The sequence below is a fragment of the Ziziphus jujuba genome, chromosome 5 (assembly GCF_031755915.1).
Source record: "Ziziphus jujuba cultivar Dongzao chromosome 5, ASM3175591v1".
Lineage (NCBI taxonomy): Eukaryota > Viridiplantae > Streptophyta > Magnoliopsida > Rosales > Rhamnaceae > Ziziphus > Ziziphus jujuba.
In genome coordinates, this window is record NC_083383.1 from 250745 (window position 1) to 258068 (window position 7324).

A 7324-nucleotide genomic window follows, 5' to 3' on the forward strand; every position below is an offset into this window, starting at 1 on the left:
ATGTCTCATACAAAATTGCCAAGGAGGAGTGTTGAAGTGTGGCAATTTTGCCACTTGATGGTGCATGTCACCGGCTAGCATGCACACCTTGGTATCAAATCCTTTCCTTTTATGAGTTTATAATTTTTTGTATGTTTTTAATTGATGCAAGGTATATTTTGATAATGTTTTGTGCCTAAGTTATGTATGCAAAATTATAGGCAAAATTATGCACAAAAGAGTAGGAATGTTATGCTTGAAGTGCCTATGGTGCTGGATTCATAATTTCCAGCAACATAGTTCCACTATTTATCTTATATCTCAGGTTGCAAATGGTGTTTTGGGCTGAAATTTTGAGGGATGTCTACAGACATATATAGAAGACTATGGTTCAAATTTCAGGTCACATTGACATGGGAAAGTCCATTTTCTAATCCAAACAGGTTGCTGTATCTGATGGGCCCAGTATGCAGAGTATGGGCCAGTTTTGGAGCTGTTTGGCCCATGATCCGATTCCAGAACTTTCCTAGCTCTTGGAACAATATTTATTGATGACCAAGGATGCTTCAAACCAAGTTTCATAAGCAGATACAAAGGGGAACTAAGTAGGTGAAGCTAGTTTGGTTGTTTACCCAAACTAGTTAAACAATAGGAACTTAGTTCAAACCATGTGCCACTTTTTACTATATTTGGAATAGACATGTTGCAGCTGGTTTTTGACTCTTTTGTGTATGAAAATTTAGGTGTTGACCATTTTACTTTTTAAATTTCAAATACTTTACTCATTTTGTAACCTCACATGCTTGGCATGTGTGAACTAGTTGTAATTTCAAGCTTATATTGTAAAATGAATGAAATGGCTACACATCAAAGCCTTATTTTCAAAAGCCAACGTGTTCCTCTTCTTCTTATCTCTTCTTCAACACCTTAGAACACTTTAGGAACCCTAAAAACTAGAAAACACCATAACCAAAACCTAAAAACACAACTCACACACAACCATTCCCAAGAGCATCACCAAAAGCTTGCTTGTTGCTAACACTTCAAGTTAGCTTGCTCTTGGTCATAACCTTCTCACCCCAACAACCATCAACCGGGTCCGTACCAGTCTCCAACGCTTATATCAGCAAAACAGGTCTTGGTTCCTTGGTCCTGATCATTCCTTCTTGATTATGATTTATCCTTTGAATAAGCACAGCAAGGTTATCCTTGAACTTCTTGGCTTGTGCTCTAGTGATTGGTCCCACCTTCATCCGTAACGGATTAGCACCCCAGCGGGTTATCGGTTGAGCGGGCTCGAGCGGAATCACATCATGGTGCGATTGAGATTTCTTTAGTTTTATCAAGCTTGTTCTTTTTGCTTCAATGCAAAAAAAAAAAAAAAAAAAAAAAAGAAAAAAAAAAAGAAAAAGCAGAAGGGTTTACGGAATTAAAAATATAAAATGGCACAATTGTTTTTTTGTTGGAGGCCATGGGTTTGGTGGTATTTTGATATTGGAATTGCTACTTGATTGCTAATTTTTGTTACTGGAGTTGTGTTTGGTATTCAGTGAAGAGAGAAAAAAAAAATTAGGCAAATTTGTTTTCATCTTTTCAGTTCAACGAATTGGTCTATTTTCACTGAAGTTTGGTGCGATTGGGATTTTTTTAGTTTTATAATGCTTGTTCTTTTTGCTTGATCGCAAAAAAAAATAAAAAAATAAAAAAAATTAAAAGAAAGAAAAAGAAAAAGAAGAAGGATTTATGGAATTAAAAAAAAAAAAACAGCACATTTATTTTTTTATTGGAAGCCACGGGTTTGGTGGGATTTTCCTATTGGACTTGCTATTTGGTTGCTAATTTTTGCTACTGGAGTTGTGTTTGGTATTCAGATAAGAAAAATAAAAAATTAGGCAAATTTGTCTTCAAACCCTTGAGGTCAACGGGTTGGTCTATTTTCATTGAAGTTTGATGCAATTGGGATTTCTTTAGTTTTTATAAAGCTTGTTCTCTTTTCTTGAATGAAAAAAAAAAAAAAAAAAACCAGAAGAAGGGTTTGTGGAATTAAAAAAAAAAAAAAAAACTGCTCATTTGTTTTTTAGTTGGAGGCCACGGGCCTGGCAAGATTTTGCTATTTGAACTGCTATTTGGTTGCAAATTTTTTGTTACTGGAGTTGTGTTTGGTATTCAGTGAAGAGAAAATAAAAATTAGGTAAATTTGTTTTCAAATCCTTGAGGTCAGCGGATTTGTTGATTTTAATTGAGGTTTTTTGTTATTGGGATTTTGTTAGTTTTATAAAGCTTGTTCTTTTTGCTTGAACGCAAAAAAATAATAATAATAAGAAATAAATAAATAAAATAAAAGAAAAAGAAGAAGGGTTTGCATAATTAAAAAAAAAAAAAAAAAAACTGCTCATTTGTTCTTTTGTTGGAGGCCACGGGTTTGGGGGGGTTTTGCTATTGGAATTTCTATTTAGTTGGTAATTTTTGCTACTGGAATTGTGTTTGGTTTTCGGTGAACAGAAGAAAAAAATTAGGCAAATTTGTTTTCAAAACCTTGAGGTGAACGGGTTGGTCTATTTTCATTGAAGTTTGGTGCGATTGGGATTTCTTTAGTTTTATAAAGCTTGTTCTTTTTGCTTTAATGCAAAAAAAAAAAAAAGAAAAAAAACTGGACATTTTAATTGTTTTTCGGTATTTTTTTTTTTTTTTTTTTTTTTTTGCTGTAGTTGGGTTTGATTTCCAGTGAAGAGAAAAAAAAAATTTGGCATATTTGTTTTCAAGCCCTTGAGGCCAGCAAGTTGGTCTATTTTCATTGAAGTTTGGTGCGATTGGAATTACTTTAGTTTTATAAAGCTTGTTCTTTTTCCTTGAATGCCCAAAAAAAAAAAAAAAGGAAGAAGAAAAAGAAGAAGGGTTCACGGAATTAAAAAAAATTAAAAAATGGCACAATTGTTTTTTCGTTGGAGGCCACGGGTTTGGTGGGATTTTGCTATCGGACTTGCTATTTGGTTGCTAATTTTTGTGACAGGAGTTGTGTTTGGTATTCAGTTAAGTGAAAAAAAATAATTTGGGCAAATTTGTTTTCAAACGCTTGACGTCAACGGGTTGGTCTATTTTCTTTGAAGTTTGGTACGATTGGGATTTCTTTTTATTTATAAAGCCTGTTCTTTTTGGTTGAATGCAAAAAAAAAAAAAAAAAGAAAAAGATAGGAAAAGAAAAAGAAAAAGGGTTTGCAGAATTTAAAAAAAAAAAAAACAGCACATTTGTTTTTTTGTTGGAGGCTAGGGGTTTGGTGCTATTTTGCTAATGGAATTGCCATTGGATTGCTAATTTTTGTTAATGGAGTTATGTTTGGTATTCAGTGAAGAGGGAAAAAAAAATGAGGCAAATTTGTTTTCAACTTTTCAGTTCAACGAATTAGTCTATTTTCACTGAAGTTTCGTGCGATTGGGATTTTTTTAGTTTTATAATGCTCGTTCTTTTTGCTTGATCGCAAAAAAAAAGTAAATAAATAAAAATAAAAAAAAAGAAAAACAAAAAGAAGAAGGGTTTACGGAATTAAAAAAGGATAAAAATGGCACATTTGTTTTTTTGTTGGAGGCCACGGGTTTGGTGGTATTTTGCTACTGGAATTGCTACTTGGTTGCTAATTTTGGTTACTGGTGTTGTGTTTGGTATTCAGTGAAGAGAGAAAAAAAAAAGTAGGCAAATTTATTTTCAAACCCTTGAGGTCAACGGGTTGGTCTATTTTCATTGAAGTTTGGTGCGATTGGGATTTCTTTAATTTTATAAAGCTTGTTCTTCTTTCTTGAATGAAAAAAAAAAAAAAAAGAAGAAGAAGAAAGGGTTGTGGAATTAAAAAAAAAACTTCTCATTTGTTTTTTAGTTGGAGGCCACGGGCTTGGCGAGATTTTGCTGTTTGAATTGCTATTTGGTTGCAAATTTTTTGTTACTAGAGTTGTGTTTGGTATTCAGTGAAGAGAAAAAAAAATTACACAAATTTGTTTTCAAACCCTTGAGGCCAACGGATTTGTCTATTGTCATTGAAGTTTTGTGTGATTAGGATTTCTTTAGTTTTATAAAGCTTGTTCTTTTTTCTTGAACGCAAAGAAAAAAAAAATACATAAATAAAATAAAAGAAAAAGAAGAAGGGTTTGCGTAATTGAAAAAAAAAAAAACTGCTCATTTGTCTTTTTGTTGGAGGCCACGAGTTTGGTGGGATTTTGCTATTGGAATTGATATTTAGTTTGTAATTTTTTTTACTGGAGTTGTGTTTGGTTTTCGATGAAGAGAAGAAAAAAATTAGGCAAATTTGTATTCAAAACCTTGAGCTGAACGGGTTGGTCTATTTTCATTGACGTTTGGTGCGATTGAGATTTCTTTAGGTTTATAAAGCTTGTTCTCTTTGCTTGAATGGAAAAAAAAAAAAGAAAAAGAAAAAGAAGAAGGGCTTACGAAATTAAAAATAGAAAAAAATGGCACATTTGTTTTTTTGTTGGAGGCCACGGGTTTGGTGGTAGTTTGTTATTGGAATTGCTACTTGATTGCTAATTTTTGTTACTGGAGTTGTGTTTGGTATTCAGTGAAGACAGAAAAAAAAAATTAGGCAAATTTGTTTTCAACTTTTGAGTTCAACTAATTGGTCTATTTTCAGTGAAGTTTGGTGCGATTGGGATTTCTTTAGTTTTATAATGCTTGTTCTTTTTGCTTGATTGCAAAAAAAAAAAAAAAAGAAAGAAAATAAAAAGAAAAAGAAAACGAGGAAGGGTTTACGGAATTAAAAAGAAAAAAAATGGCACATTTGTTTTTTTATTGGAGGCCACGGGTTTGGTGGGATTTTCCTATTGGAGTTGCTATTTGGTTGCTAATTTTTGTTATTGGAGTTGTGTTTTGTATTCAGATAAGAGAAGAAAAAAATTAGGCAAATTTGTTTTCAAACCCTTGAGGTGAACGGGTTGGTCTATTTTCATTGAAGTTTGGTGCGATTGGGATTTCTTTAGTTTTATAAAGCTTGTTCTTCTTTCTTGAATGCCAAAAAAAAAAACAAAAAATGAAGAAGGGTTAACGGAATTAAAAAAAAAAAAAATTGCTCATTTGTTTTTTATTTGAAGGCCACGGGCTTGGCAAGATTTTGCTATTTGAATTGCTATTTGGTTGCAAATTTTTTGTTACTGGAGTTGTGTTTGGTATTCAGTGAAGACAAAAAAAAAATTAAGCAAATTTGTTTTCAAACCCCTGGGGTCAACGGGTTGGTCTATTTTCATTGAAGTTTGGTGCGAGTGGGATTTCTTTAGTTTTATAAAGCTTGTTCTTCTTTCTTGAATGCAAAAAAAAAAAAAAAAAAGAGAAAAAGAAAAAAAGAAGAAGAAAGGTTTGCGGAATTAAAAAAAAAAAAAAAACTGCTCATTTGTTTTTTAGTTGGAGGCCATGGGCTTCGCGAGATTTTGCTATTTGAATTGCTATTTGGTTGCAAATTTTTTGTTACTGGAGTTGTGTTTGGTATTCAGTGAAGACAAAAAAAAAGTGTTGTGTGATTGGGATTTCTTTAGTTTTATAAAGCTTGTGTTTTTTGCTTGAAAGCAAAAAAATAATAATAATAATAATAAATAAATAAATAAAATAAAAGAAAAAGAAGAAGGGTTTGCGTAATTCAAAAAAAAAAAAAAAAACTGCTCATTTGTTTTTTTGTTGGAGGCCACGGGTTTGGTGGGATTTTGCTATTGGAATTGCTATTTAGTTGGTAATTTTTGTTACTGGAGTTGTGTTTGGTTTTCGGTGAAGAGAAGAAAAAAATTAGGCAAATTTGTTTTGAAAACCTTGATGTGAACGGGTTGGTCTATTTTCGTTGAAGTTTGGTGCGATTGAGATTTCTTTAGTTTTAGAAAACTTGTTCTTTTTGCTTGATCGCAAAAAAAAAAAAAAAAATAAAATAAAATAAAAAGAAAAAGAAAATGAAGAAGGGTTTATGGAATTAAAAAAAAATAAAAATGGCACATTTGTTTTTTTATTGGAGGCTATGGGTTTGGAGGGATTTTCCTATTGGACTTGCTATTTGGTTGCTAATTTTTGTTACTGGAGTTGTGTTTGGTATTCAGATAAGAGAAAAAAAAAAAAAAAGGCAAATTTGTTTTCAAATCCTTAGGGTCAACGGGTTGGTCTATTTTCGTTGAAGTTTGGTGCGAGTGAGATTTCTTTAGTTTTAGAAAACTTGTTCTTTTTGCTTGATCACAAAAAAAAAAAAAAAAAAAATTTGAAGAAGGGTTTACGGAATTAAAAAAAAAAAAATCGCACATTTGTTTTTTTATCCGAGGCCACGTGTTTGGTGGGATTTTCCTATTGGACTTGCTATTTGGATGCTAATTTTTGTTACTGGAGTTGTGTTTGGTATTCAGTGAAGACAACAAAAAAAAAAAAAATAGGCAAATTGGTTTTCAAACCCTTGAGGTCAACGGGTTGGTCTATTTTCGTTGAAGTTTGGTGCGAGTGAGATTTCTTTAGTTTTAGAAAACTTGTTCTTTTTGCTTCATCGCAAAAAAAAAAAAAAAAAAAAAAAAGAAAAAGAAAATTAAGAAGGGTTGACGGAATTTAAAAAAAATAAAAATCGCACATTTGTTTTTTTATTGGAGGCCACGTGTTTGGTGGGATTTTCCTATTGGACTTGCTATTTGGATGCTAATTTTTGTTACTGGAGTTGTGTTTGGTATTCAGTGAAGACAAAAAAAAAAAATTAGGCAAATTGGTTTTCAAACCCTTGAGGTCAACGGGTTGGTCTATTTTCGTTGAAGTTTGGTGCGAGTGAGATTTCTTTAGTTTTAGAAAACTTGTTCTTTTTGATTGATCGCAAAAAAAAAAAAAAAAAAAAAAAAAAAAATATGAAGAAGGGTTTACGGAATTAAAAAAAAAAATCGCACATTTGTTTTTTTATTGGAGGCCACGTGTTTGCTGGGATTTTCCTATTGGACTTGCTATTTGGTTGCTAATTTTTGTTACTGGAGTTGTGTTTGGTATTCAGTGAAGACAAAAAAAAAAAAAATTAGCCAAATTTGTTTTCAAACCCTTGAGGTCAACGGGTTGGTCTATTTTCATTGAAGTTTGGTGCGATTGAGATTTCCTTAGTTTTATAAAGCTTTTTCTTTTCTGCTTGAGTGAAAAAAAAGAGAAAGAAGGGTTTGCGGAATTAAAAAAAAAATTTAAAAAAAATGAAAAAAAAGAAGGGTTTGCGGAATTGGAAAAAAAAAAAAAACTGCACGTTCGTTTTTTTGTTCGAGCCCACGGCTTTTGTGGGTTTTAGCTATTGGAATTGCAATTTAGTTGCTAATTTGTGTTACTCCCATTGTGTTTGGTAATCAATGAAGAGAAAAC